Source organism: Solanum tuberosum, unplaced genomic scaffold (assembly GCF_000226075.1).
Source record: "Solanum tuberosum cultivar DM 1-3 516 R44 unplaced genomic scaffold, SolTub_3.0 scf00075, whole genome shotgun sequence".
Classification (NCBI taxonomy): Eukaryota; Viridiplantae; Streptophyta; class Magnoliopsida; order Solanales; family Solanaceae; genus Solanum; species Solanum tuberosum.
In genome coordinates, this window is record NW_006239001.1 from 112266 (window position 1) to 125442 (window position 13177).

The following is a 13177-nucleotide window of genomic DNA, read 5'->3' on the forward strand; positions in this document are numbered from 1 at the left end:
AGGAAGAAGAAGAGAAGAGAGAACGTTGGGAGAAGAAGAAGAGAAATTCTATTTTCTTTTACTTTTTAAAAAAAAAATGGTTTGGATAGAATTATAAAGTTGAAAAATGAAGTTGTTTTTTTTGTATTTTATAAAAGATTAGAAAGTTTTGAAAATGTTAATTTGATCCCAGATTTACTTAATTACATTTTAAAGTGGATTTGACCCTTTCTTGCTCAAAGTGTCACCAAAAACCAAAGCAAGACTTAATTGACACATTTCATTTAATTGTCTCAGGAATGAGGGTATAGTGAGCAAAAACATATACAGCGAGAATGGTATTCCGATATTGAGAAGCATGTGTGGACCAATTCCAATGCTCGTTGACTGGTGGCAGGAAAGGAAATTGAGGAATCATGAAGTTCGGAAGGATGTTAATGATGTTGCTGAGCCTCATAGAAGAGACTTTACCAGAATGGCAGGATAAATTCCTATTTTACAAGGATCTAAAGAAACAATTGAAGTTGATCTATGCTAATAAACTCCAAAGAGGTGAATGATTTTGTCAATCTTTTGGGGAACGAAATCGATAAGTTCAACACTTTCTTCATCGAGAAAGAAGAGGATTATATCATTCAATTGAATGTATCCATTTCTTTTCCATATACACCCTCTTGTTGTTGTACTAGTTTAGATTGATATATCCTTAAAACTAATTAAATTTCAAAACTCAATTAATGGGCTATTAAGCTCGTTTAGATGATAATACTCTTCTACATGAGGTGTTTTACCCATATTCAAATGCATTTTGACCTTTTCATCACTACATCATCATACATTTTTGTTTACATGTATAAATATTACTTCATCCGTCCCAATATTTGTGATGTTCTTTGATTTCACACCAAGTTTAACAAAGAAACAAAAACTTTTGAAACATGTAGTCTAAAACAAGTTATACATGTTTGTGTGGCTATAAAAATGTTATTAAGGGTAAAATGAACATTTATGCAAATTTATGCAAGATAATTTCTTTTGGCAACTGTAGGTACTCAGAGATAGCATTGCTGAGATTAGAGAATCTGAAGAGTTGATGAGAGTAGGCAGAGACCTAGTGGATCTTCATGGACAGATGGCTCTATTAGAGAATTACAGTGCTCTTAACTATATAGGTACTCAACTATTACTATTTCTGCTGACAACATTTGGGAGTGTCACTAAAATGAAAGCATGGCTGCAGATCTATGAATTATGAAATTGTGTTAAAATATCATGCTTTAACAATATACTCCCTAATTACACCCAAAACTTGTTCTAAAAGGATAAGCTCACGCTGCAAATATAATTTTAAAAATAGTAGTTCTGATATTCCAAAGTTAATATGTTGAACAATTATAATTGAATTTCTATACATTAATTAACTAATTGAACTAAAATCAACTAAGCAAGAAGCTAAACTACAAGCAGTTAAAGTAAAGAGAATTCGCATTGATGCCTATTATTTTAATATTCCCAATTATGTTAATGAATGAATGATGTGTTCCCTCTAATACCGCTGATTTCGTTTTCCTCGATTGGGAGTTCTTCAGAACTAAGCAACAAAGTAGCAACAGTATCCTAGAACTATTTTCCCGAGTTAATCCTAGATAATAAATCAATCAACTCACAAAAATCACAACAAAGTAGAGTTATCCCTAAGTTCCACTTTTGAATTCTAGCAGTCCGTTCCTTGATTATTCGGAAGTGGTGTTCAAAAACAAACTAATCCTGTAGTCTTTTCCAAATAAAACAAGATATAATGGCTCCCTTTGTTCACTTGAGAGATCTTCAATTAAACAGCAATTAACATATAGTTGACCAAGGGGAACTAAAACAGCTAGATTAATAGGAAACAGAAGCAAGTAATTCAACCATTAAAAGGTTGCACTAATACAGATATAATGGAGCATTCAATTGAGAGCTCTTCAATTAAACAACAGTTAACATATAGTTGAACAAAGATAACTAAAACAGCTAGATTAATAGAAAAACAAAGTCAAACAATTCAACCAAATTAAGGTTTCATGAAAACCCGAGATAAAGGGTTTAGCTAATCATGTTCAAATCAATAACGACAATAAAATAATAAAATTTATGATTTAATATAAAGATATTGATAGAAATCGAGTCACGATGATAGACATGTTAAAGTCTTGAATATTCCTCTCTAGTGGTGAAAACCTTTGTGTCTCTCCTCCCATTGCGTTGCTCCGTCATTTTCCCCAAAAAAACAAAAGATAACTTAAGTTACAACAATTGTCCTAACCATGGACTTAATTAAAATTCTCGTAAAAGTTGGACTGCGGCACCTCCAAATCACTATTTGCGATTTGATTTGTGACTCACAAAATTTTCTTCAGATTTTCATTTATTTGGTTTTTACTTTGGCTTTTAGCAATTCAGTTTTGCGAGTAGAGCTGGGATCCTGAGAGTTGTGACTTCTCACAATTTTCGCTGCTTCAAACACCACTTCGCGTTGTGCGATTCAAAAGTGTGGTTAACGATCTTCGTTAGCTGATAGCAGTTCTCAGACTAAGTCCCAAGCTGCACAATTGTGGCTCCTCCTGATCATTTCTTTCATTCTTTTCATCTTCTTAACTTCAAATCAGTTGCGACCTATAATTATGCAACTTATGTAAGCCATATTTATTATTTAAAGACAACAAAAACTCACGTAAAGATGTATCTATAAGTTGGTACAAACCTAACTTATCATTCTTCAACAAGTTTTTCTTGTACTTTAATATTCTATCTATCACCTCAGTCATGGAAGTGATCTGAAGTCTGAACAGGGTTCTTTTTTGTTAGAGAGTGTGTTGGTGAAGTTCTCATTAGACTTTCAGTTTAAGCTAAGTGAAATCTTCAACCTCTCTGTAAATGATAATGCATTTAAGGTTCAATGGCAGGAGATGTAGGGTATTAAAAACTAGACTCTAAGAAAGTGGAATCACACTTTTCAAGTGGTAGCTCGTTCTTAAGTTGAAGGTACCCTCTCTTCTTGTTTGTCAGTTGAATGTTTGAAACCTTTACTAAACACTACAAAAAAAGTAAAATATTACGACGGTTTATTTCCGGCGGTCTATAAAAACTGCCACAAATATCACGTATATACGGCTGTTTTCTATCCGTCGTATTACATGTTTGTAAACGGGCGGTTTTGATGAATATTACAGGCGGCTTAAACTGCCATTTTATTTTGAGTTTTGATACTTTATATTTGAAACCCTATTCTCTGCTTCCTGCCTTTTCCCTTTCTCGCGCAAATTAGGAGTCCACCAAATCTCGTGCAAATCGTCGGTGCCATTTCACGAAATCACGAAATCAGTTGAAGGTACCCTCTCTTCTTGTTTGTCAGTTGAATGTTTGAAACCTTTACTAAACACTACAAAAAAAGTAAAATATTACGACGGTTTATTTCCGGCGGTCTATAAAAACTGCCACAAATATCACGTATATACGGCTGTTTTCTATCCGTCGTATTACATGTTTGTAAACGGGCGGTTTTGATGAATATTACAGGCGGCTTAAACTGCCATTTTCTTTTGAGTTTTAATACTTTATATTTGAAACCCTATTCTCTGCGTCCTGCCTTTTTCCTTTCTCGCGCAAATTAGGAGTCAACCAAATCTCGCGCAAATCGTCAGTGCCATTTCACGAAATTGTCGGTGCTATGAAGCTCGCAGGTTCAGTCATGTCTCTCAATTTCCTCTTTTATTTGCTTATGTAAGTATGGATCTTCGATTTCTTTGTGGTTTTGTACTGCTTCGTCACTTAGTTGTTAGATCTATTTTAGTTTTCTTTTAGATTTATGAATCCAGTGTTGTAATGAGTAGACCTGTGTGTTATTGAAATTTGCTAGAAATCCTTTAGGGATGCGAAAGAATTGTGCAGTAGCGATTACTAGTTTAGGTTTGAGGCTTAATTGATGGATTAAATCATGAGTTTGGTGTATGAGCTTGTATTCCATGGCCATTACTATATATTCTTATGCAAGCTATGGACTAATTTGAGGAATTGAATTTTGCTTGGGTTAATTGAAGTTATCAAATTTTATAAAAAATTATAGTACGATAATTGTAGAATTTCTCGGATAGAGTTTAAAGATGATGAATTTGTCAAATATTAACAAATCCTCATTGATTCCAACACATGGAGTAGTACTTTTTTTATATGGACATTTTACAATTGCTAAATGTAGCTATGTATATCTTTTTTTTGAAGTATTCTAGTGATATGTAACTGAATCATTTCAATTCTCTTTTTAACAAGATATTCATCTTTGTCTATTGTCTTTTCTTTACCTTTTTTCTGCAGAAAAATCCAACCTTTTGAAAAAATATATCAGTATCTTTTGTTCCCTACTTGCCTTTCAAGTAATTTGGTAGAAAATATTTATGCCATGGTGCATCACTCATGTTTTTAGTTTCATCTCGGTTTTGAAGTATTTTTGAGTTTTAAGTTTGGAGAACTATCGAAAAACATCCTATTATGATTCATTTATAGATAGGATGTGTATATCTATATTTAAAATTGTCTTTAAGGAGAAGTGGAGCACAAAATTGATGTCCTACTTGCTAAGTTGAACTTGGAAATATAAGGTGCGTAGCCTTGGAGAATGTAGTAGTCACTGAATTTCCCTGTAGACATCAAAATCTTGGCTGTCACAAAATATTATCTTACTATCGAAAGCTCAAACACAAAAGCCATTGCAAATTTAGGCCTTACCGTTGTTCTTATGTTGGATCATATTGCTTGATAAAAGGGAACATTCAAACACTTATATTGCATCTCAAGGAGTATCACAAAGTGATATGCATATAGGATGGTCATTTCTTTTTAATGAAATCCATTTTCACTAAACTGAAAAGGAGAAACTTAACTATTTATTTGGCAAGAGTGGCACTACCTGCAGAAAAGCAAGCTAGATAAAATTCATTTATAGTTCACTAATGATGGATAGGTTTTACCACTCCAAATAATGCAACGGGTATTTAAGTGTAGCACAGCCTCGAAATGATGCTATGAGGCCATCAATGCTAGTGTGAATACCGATTCATTGACAAATATAGTGGAGTCAGAGTGTATTTACAAATTGGAGATACTGATTTCTCCTCTCTCTGATCCCTTTCCGCTTGTTAAGAGTTAGTCAGCCATAACCTGACACTTCCTCAATGTGCTAATTATTTTGCAGCAGCTATGCTTTAGCATAGAGGACTCCTACAAATAACTCAACAGTAGACCATCAAACAGCTGATTTAGAACACATGTTAAAGAGATCAAGACCTTTGGGTGTATCAGATGAAGTATGATATGGGAGAGGATTGCTAACAGATGTTTCAAGATTTGGGATCTCGGGTAATGTTCAGTGGCTTTATAGGTATATGTGGAACCTGTTGATTGCATTGACAATCGTTTATCATGTATGGATGAATGTTTTTGTAGTCTCAGCTTAATAGACTTATTGCTGAAGGTGCTCGTCGTGCAAGAGAAATAATATGTGCCACCTCTTTCAGGCTTATGGAAAATACCAACTAGTTTTATTCTTGAGGTATGTTTCTCTATTGCAAACTGACTAACATCTTGATCACTTTTGACTAAAGTATTGAAACATGTTAATTGCATACTCGTACCCCCTTTAAAACGTTGTGTCAAAATCAGTCCGAGGATATATTTAAAGGAGTTGTAAGAGAAGTGAAGGAAAAAATAGGAGTAAGAAATTCACAAGCACCATATTCCTCTACCTAAATGAGCAAATATGTACTGAACAATTGTTATCTTAATGATTATTTTTCCTTTCTCATTATTTTGTCCAGGATGATGCTCAATTTGAGAAGGTTATGGCTTTCAGGTAACAAAACTCTTCATCTTATGGCCAATGATTATTTTGTGCCCTTTTGATGATTGGAAGAGTTATATTAGAAATCTTATAAGAACATGAAATGCTGATACCATAACTATCCACACGATTTGGCTTAGACACAGAGAATGTGGAATTCCTATTAGCTAAACATTAACGCTACAGGATTAATTATAATTAGCTCTAAGTTAATTAGAACACTTGGTAAATAATTTCTTTTTGAAGTTCTTTATCCCTTATTCAGTATGTTTAGTCATGTATTTATAATTTCCAGTTTGTAATTGTTCGCTTTTTTGTTGTTTAGCATCAAAATAATGACTAAAGAGTCCATCACTAAAATTAAGTCTCTATAATTTTTTGTATGCACAAAGTAATCACATTTTTAGCAGCTTTAACCTTTACTTTTATATTGCTGCTACAATGCATCGGGGAGGAGAAATGATTCATATCAAAAGTGACTTTCAGTTGTTCCTTTTTATATAGTTATGTCTTTCATGACATTTTAGCACCTCTGTTGTTAGATATCTCAAAATCAAATATTTATTTCATGTCACTTACTGCAGGTGGCTAGCTAAGAAGATCACCATATGGATCTTATCAACGTAGATTATGCGAGTTCTCATAGAATATTAATTCTAGAATATGATATGGTTATTTCTCTTCGGATGGATGTAATATATTGCTCCTTAACATTTAAAGAATTTTGTTATGTAATTTTGAAATGCTTATATTTTTCATATATGATGATTAATTTGTTTCAATGATCTTTTCTTATATGTTTGTGTCAATACTTATTGTATAGCAAATAAATAAGCTTTGAGCAATTAAATTGGAGTAGAAATAGAATGAAATTATGAGAATAAAAAATGGATTAATGGCTGATGCATTAAACACATTATGGCGGTTTAAAACAGCCACTCGATTTGCACATATAAATTACGACGGTGCTTAACTGTTGTATTAAACAATTATAACCGCCGTTCTATACGAATTACAATTACAGCGGTTTTGCCAAAACCGCCGCAATAATTTGTGACAGACGGAATTACTATGTTTTCTAAAACCGCCAGAAATGAACGTAGCGGCGGTTAAAACCGCCGCAATATCCTTATAAAAACTGCCGTAATTCATCAGTTTTTTTGTAGTGAAAGTGGAGTTCACATCATTTCTGGCAACTGATCAAAGTGAGGCTGAAACTCTTTTAAAGTAGCTTTTGGAAGGAGTACAGAAAAAAATGATCCATGTTGAGTTAGCTGACAAGTTTGACTAAGACCTTCCAAGCTTAGCATGAAGCAAGCTGAACATGGTTTTGTTCATTGATGGTTTTGTTCATGCAGCTTGACTATTAGAGAGTGTAAATATTTTGTTCAAAAGTGACATTTCTTCGGTGAATGTGGAAAGAAATTGAAGAGGAATCCTTCCATTAGAAAAATATTTTTTATTTTTTGATAACCATCGTGTCCAGGCCAGCTTTCACGCCCCTTGACTAATTCCATGGAATACCTTCCACCTCCCACCAGCAGCAGGTATCTCTATCCACCAAGCCTAGGACAGATGGGAAGAAATCACGTGTTTTTGTCACTGCTAGAATTTGAACCTGATAAGTCATGGTTCTCAACCCACCTCACTAGGCCACACCCTTGAGTGCATTAGAAAAAAAAGAAAATTATTAAGGAACCACTGTCTGCAAAACAATGAGAGAGGCAGTAGTCAGTTAGGTACTTGGTAATGGGAATTACATCATTTTCCGTAACGGAAATGTCTCCAATAGTTTATCGAATAGCAATTGGTAAAGGCAATACTTCTTCATGCAAAAACCAAATGAAGAAAATAATGAAAATGAACGATGATCTATTTTTCAGGCATTAAATCATTTGCCACTCTTTTCGTAACAAAATCTTGAAAATAGCAACTCATTGCCAGGTTCCAATTGGATGATGAACTATAGATTGTTAGAGGACCTTTTGAATGAGTTCTATTAAGGAACTTGAAGATTTGTAGTTCTTGAGCCAAGGGCTATCTAACTGTGTTTTGGCGTAGCCCTTGTAATCCAATTCTTTAGTAATGTATGGAAACTGATTGGTACATTTGTTCATTTTTAAGCTTTTTCTGTAATTAGCTGATTGTGAATAGGCATAGATGAGATCTTTGAGGCTCATTTTGTTCAGAATTTCTGTTGGCGCCTTAAAACATTAGACTTCTGCCAGACTACTATGTTTAAGCTTTCTGCTATTGCAAATATACTCGTTGGCCTAAAAATGCAGGATGATTCTCTTCAGTTACATCCATAATTGTACCACTGACATGATTTGGATATTATTTTAAGTTCTTTTATAATTTTCACATATTTTTTCTGCTTTGGAAATAATGCTTTCTGCAGGATTAGTGAAGATACTAAAGAAATATGATAAACATACTGGTGCTCTTATTCGCTTGGCTGTCATCCAAAAGGTGCTAGAGGAACCATTTTTCAAAACTGATGTTCTGAATAAGCTAGTGAAGGAGTGTGAGACCATGCTTAGTAGCCTTCTGTCCCAAAATGAGCCATCGAAAGCACCAGAAGGAGAAGGAAGTAGTGGAGGAGGTAGTAGTGAAGGAGTTACTGGAGGAAGTAGTAGCAGAGTTGAAGAACTTGCAAAGACGAAAATTCCATCTAAAGCAGTACCAGGAGGGGAAGGAAGTAGTGTAAGAGTAACCAGTGTAGCTGAAGATCTTTCAGAGATTCAAAACCCTTGTAATAAAACACCAGGAGGGGAAAGAAGTAGCGGAGTCAAAGATGCAGAAGAATTTGTGGAGATGGATAACATGGGAATACTTGAAGGTTACAAAATCAGCACTGAAGGTCTTGCAGGAAATGAGAAGTGGAAGTTTGCCGCCAATGCATAAGGTCTAAAAGAATGTTCCAGTCGTAGGACAAGCAACTGAATAGCATTCTCTGTCATCTGTGACATGCTCTACATATTGGTGTGTTTTACCTTTCTCCAATGAAGTAATAAGTCCAGTTGATGTGATTACGTCCTCAGGCCTTAAATATTGTTTAGATTTAGAGCGTATCCTGTATAGTTAGATGTTCCTGATCAACTGTTTTTGGCTCTAGGACTTGTCAAGTTTGCTAAGGTGGTTTTCGTATAGGTACTTTATTATTTCTTATTGATATGTGGAGGCAGAATTTGATACCAAGACACTGTAACTTGGGATATCATGAGCGAACCGTAAAGGCCTCACTTTAATTTTATACGGCAGGGGCAATTAGATTCATGAAGTTAAGGTGGATTTTTCAGTTTTAAAATTCTAAACATTTACAAGTAACTTATAGTAATACTAGAGAATATTATATAAGATAAGAGATGATTAAAAATGATCACAACAGTATAGGGAAGAAAAAAAAAATGAAGTGGTTACCCCGACCTCTAGGCTCCAGAAATCACAATCACCACTTTCTAGTTGTAAAACATGATGATCCAAGATGTTAAAAGGGATCAGATACCCCTAAAATCAAATCACATTGATGGAAATTGTCAAGACATAATTTGTTTGGCCATGCTTTTGGGAAGTCAAAAATAATTATTTTTTTCGGTACTTTAGACCATAAGGGTCATTTGGTTACTAGCTAGACTTGTGCAAATATTAGTAATATGGGGATATTTATATAAACTTTAGTTATTCATGTATTTGTTATCACATTTTCTAGAAAAAATTTACCATGGTAGAGGCCCAACCAACCAAAGTTGGGTGAGGCTCCACCTGTTTTTTGACACGTGGATCATGACCATTTCTTAAAATAAAGGCTGAAAAAAAAATCAAAAGTAAATAGTGGGGTCTACATTATTAAATGTCCACCTAAATCTAAGAGAGAGAAGATGAAGAAGGTTCTGGTTTCTTTTTCTCCTTTGAAGTAAATAAACATAGTGAACAAAAAAGAGGGAAAAGCCGTATGGTAATTGACTATAGAAATCTAAAATGCAAAAACAAAAACATACAATTATCCTATACCAAACAAAGTATTAAAAGTAAGACAAATACAAGGATATAATTATTTTAGTAAATTTGATTGCAAATCAGGATTTTATCATCTAAAGTTAGAAGAAGAATCTAAAAATTAACAGCTTTTATAGTACCACAAGGATTCTATGAATGGAACGTATTACCTTTTGGATATAAAAATGCACCAGGAAGATACCAACATGAAAATTTCGGGGCTAAAATAATGTTCAAACCAACCAAAAATTATCTCATCTGAGCCTGAAGAGAGAATTTATGTTTTTTTCAAATACAACCCATGTTGATTTAGAGCAAAAATCAATGCTAAAATCACAAAAAGAAATATCAAATATTACTTTTTGTTCTGTAGATTCTTCATTTGTATATTCTTCTTTCTTTATTATTTGTACGTCTTTTTCAGTCATCGATATTCTCTCCTATTTCAATTTCAGATATTTCATTTTCAAGTGACTCAAATTCATATATACTATCATCACTGTCTAGTTCATAATCTATGTAATCTATTTGGGTATATTCTTCATCATTAATTATTATTTCAGATATTTGTTTTTTCTTTGGATTCTTAGGTAGTTTACAATCTTTAGCTAAATGTCCTAGTTTTCCACAATTATAACATGTACATTCTGTTATTTTTTTCTTTGGTCTAAAAGGTCTTTTTGCTTTAGTAAACCCCTACTCTTCAATTCAGTAAACCTCTTGTACATGTATATTCATCTATATAACACATATTACATATAACTAATTTTAACATTAAATTTCTATGTAATTGTTTTTCCTTATTTTGTTCTTCTACTTCTGTAGTTGTGCTACTGAATTCATTTCTTATGGCTATTTCATATTTATTTAATATATCAATTGGTGTAGTTGCAATTTCTCCATCTATTTTCTTATTATTTCTTAATGTTTTTATACTTTCTTCTGCTAAATTTTGTAACCATAGTTTTACTGTTCCTAATAGTGTCCTTTCTATCCTGGTACATCTGTCATTCCAATTTTGTTATCTATTAGTTGTTTTGAGATATATCCTACCCATAATTGTATTGTTTTGTTTATATCTGTTACACAATCTAAATCTAAGAAACTATTATTTCGTGATGTTGTGGATGGCGTCCATTTTTTGTTTAATCTTTTATTCCATAGACTATCATATCTATCAGATTCTTCATAACTGACTGTATAATAATTAGGTCTTAATTCTTTTGGATTTTTTACTTCTGATGTACCTGATGTACTTGGTTTTGTATCTTTAATATCTTCCGTATTTATTTCTATAGGATTACCAGCTTCGGTTTTTATAAAGTTATTATCTCCTATTTTCTCTAATATTCTGAGCCTTGTTCTGAACAATTTTCATCTATATCAACATTATCAATTCCTATATCTGGTGTTTCCTTAGTTAGTTCTCTAAGTTTTTCTATTTCTATTTTTAAGTTTGTTTCTATTTCCTTTTCTTTTTGTTTAGCCGCATATAATTCTTTAAGCATAATTAGTTCTTTTTCTAAGGCAATTATCTTATCATTTTTCGCTTCTTCAATCTGTTGTATTTCTAATTTTGCTTGCTGTTTTATTGTATCTATTTCTTTTTTCCTATCTATTTCTTCATTTTCTCTTGTTATTCGTACCATTGCAGTTAGACTATCTTCTAATCTTACTGTTTCTTTTTCTATCATTAGGTATAGATTGTCACCTATTTTTTTGTACCTTCTTCCTAGATTTGAAAATATTATTTTTATTTTTAATCCTTCAGGATTTTCGTATGTCTTTTCTTCTATAGCAAATTCTTCCTTATTCATTTTAAATTATGTTTCAATTTATACTCTATTGCTTGTATTTGTAGTTGTAGGTTGAATATTACTTTTCTTTGTGCTAACAAAGATTTTTGACATACTCCTGCATATATATTATGTTGAAGCCTTTCTTGTCTACATTTTAATTCTTGTCGTTTTTTAATTACTGTTCTAATTAATTCGTACTTATGATTCTCTTTATTGTTCATTTTTACTACTTAGCTCTGATACCAATTTGGGGGGGGGTCCTTTCATTATTGATTGATTCGTTCTTTCTAGGGGTATTAATCTTTTAGGATTAGTAAACCAGGTAAGAGAATATATACCCAATTTGGCAGAAAATCTAAAACCTTTGCATAAAAAACTAAAGAAAGATGTAGAATATTATTTTGACAAAAAAAGATCAAGAACAGATATGAGTTTGCATTCAAATGGGTATGAAGATTTAAGTCTCAAAACAAGCCAAGAGTGAAGAATCCACAAGACCCAAGTCCAAATTCTTGGAGTTGAAACCCTTTGAGTCTTCAAGTTCTTCAAAACCCTCTCCAAACTTATAACTCAAAATTCTATATTAAAAATCTGATATTAAGCTACAACTCTCAACAAGTATGTATAGTTTTCAAAAATCGGTGCTACAGCGGATCATTCGGCGTCGTTAGTCGAGATCGCCGATCAACTCGGCGATCCGCCCTTAGGTATGTTTCATCGCTGTGTTGCTCTATCCTTCAGGATCGTCGTGTTTTGGATCATTGGACGACAAAGTACCGCTTCACGAAACTGCTCGGTGACACGCCGACTGCTCCTTTTCACCGCCGATTTGATCCTTTCTTTCAGGGCTTAACACATTTGAACAAAAGGCAAGGTAAGACCTTTTGGCGACTCACCGAATGGGTTCGGCGATTCTCAGATCTTCATTTCTTCATTCTTTCAGCTGCCTTTGTTCCTTTTTGCTAAGTTGTGTCCATTCTTTCCCTCAAACTTCAAATACCTGAAAACTTAATGGTTTTCATCAAATATTGAGTCAAAATATGCATTTGAGGACACTAATTCTATCAAAATATAACCCTAATTGAGTCCAATTTGTGGACTCATCAACACCACCAACTTAAACTTTTCTTGTCCTCAAGCAAACTCAAGCTCAGCCGTTCAAAAAGGAGGACTAAAACAGTGCTACACAAGACTCAATCATGAATGCACACAACAAGACTCAAGTTACTTATGCAAAGATCAAATGTGCACTCAAAGATAAATGGATGTAGTTTCTTGAAACGTTAATCTAAAATGGCGTAGCTTCCGGGGAGTGGTGTTGATTGAGATTCTTTTGGTGAAGTTGAATTTTGTTCTTTTTAGTCATAGTTGAATCTACTTATTTTTAGTTTTGGTTAGTGTGTTGCTGTTTTAAATAGAGGAAATGAGTGTCAACAGAAGCAATAGTTGCCAAGTGGGCCACCAAGATGACATTGACAACCTTAACGATGTTAATGAGCCGAATGTTAATGACCCTCATCTAATG

At 33.4% G+C, this 13177-nt stretch overlaps 1 long non-coding RNA gene and 1 pseudogene across 4 annotated transcripts; both read left to right on the forward strand.

Annotated features, from left to right (window-relative positions):
- Window positions 1-328: 328 nt before the first annotated feature.
- On the forward strand, window positions 329-8761 carry LOC102603372 (SPX domain-containing protein 1-like; annotated as a pseudogene).
- On the forward strand, window positions 3356-6614 carry LOC102600571 (uncharacterized). 4 transcript variants are annotated; one of them, XR_001473272.1, is made up of 5 exons: window positions 3356-3701; window positions 5210-5373; window positions 5461-5566; window positions 5832-5866; window positions 6439-6614. It is a non-coding gene; the product is annotated as an uncharacterized lncRNA (long non-coding RNA). The 4 variants fall into 4 exon arrangements; XR_001473270.1 differs by having other exon boundaries at window positions 3356-3741; window positions 5210-5566; XR_367205.2 differs by having other exon boundaries at window positions 5210-5566.
- Window positions 8762-13177: the final 4416 nt, after the last annotated feature.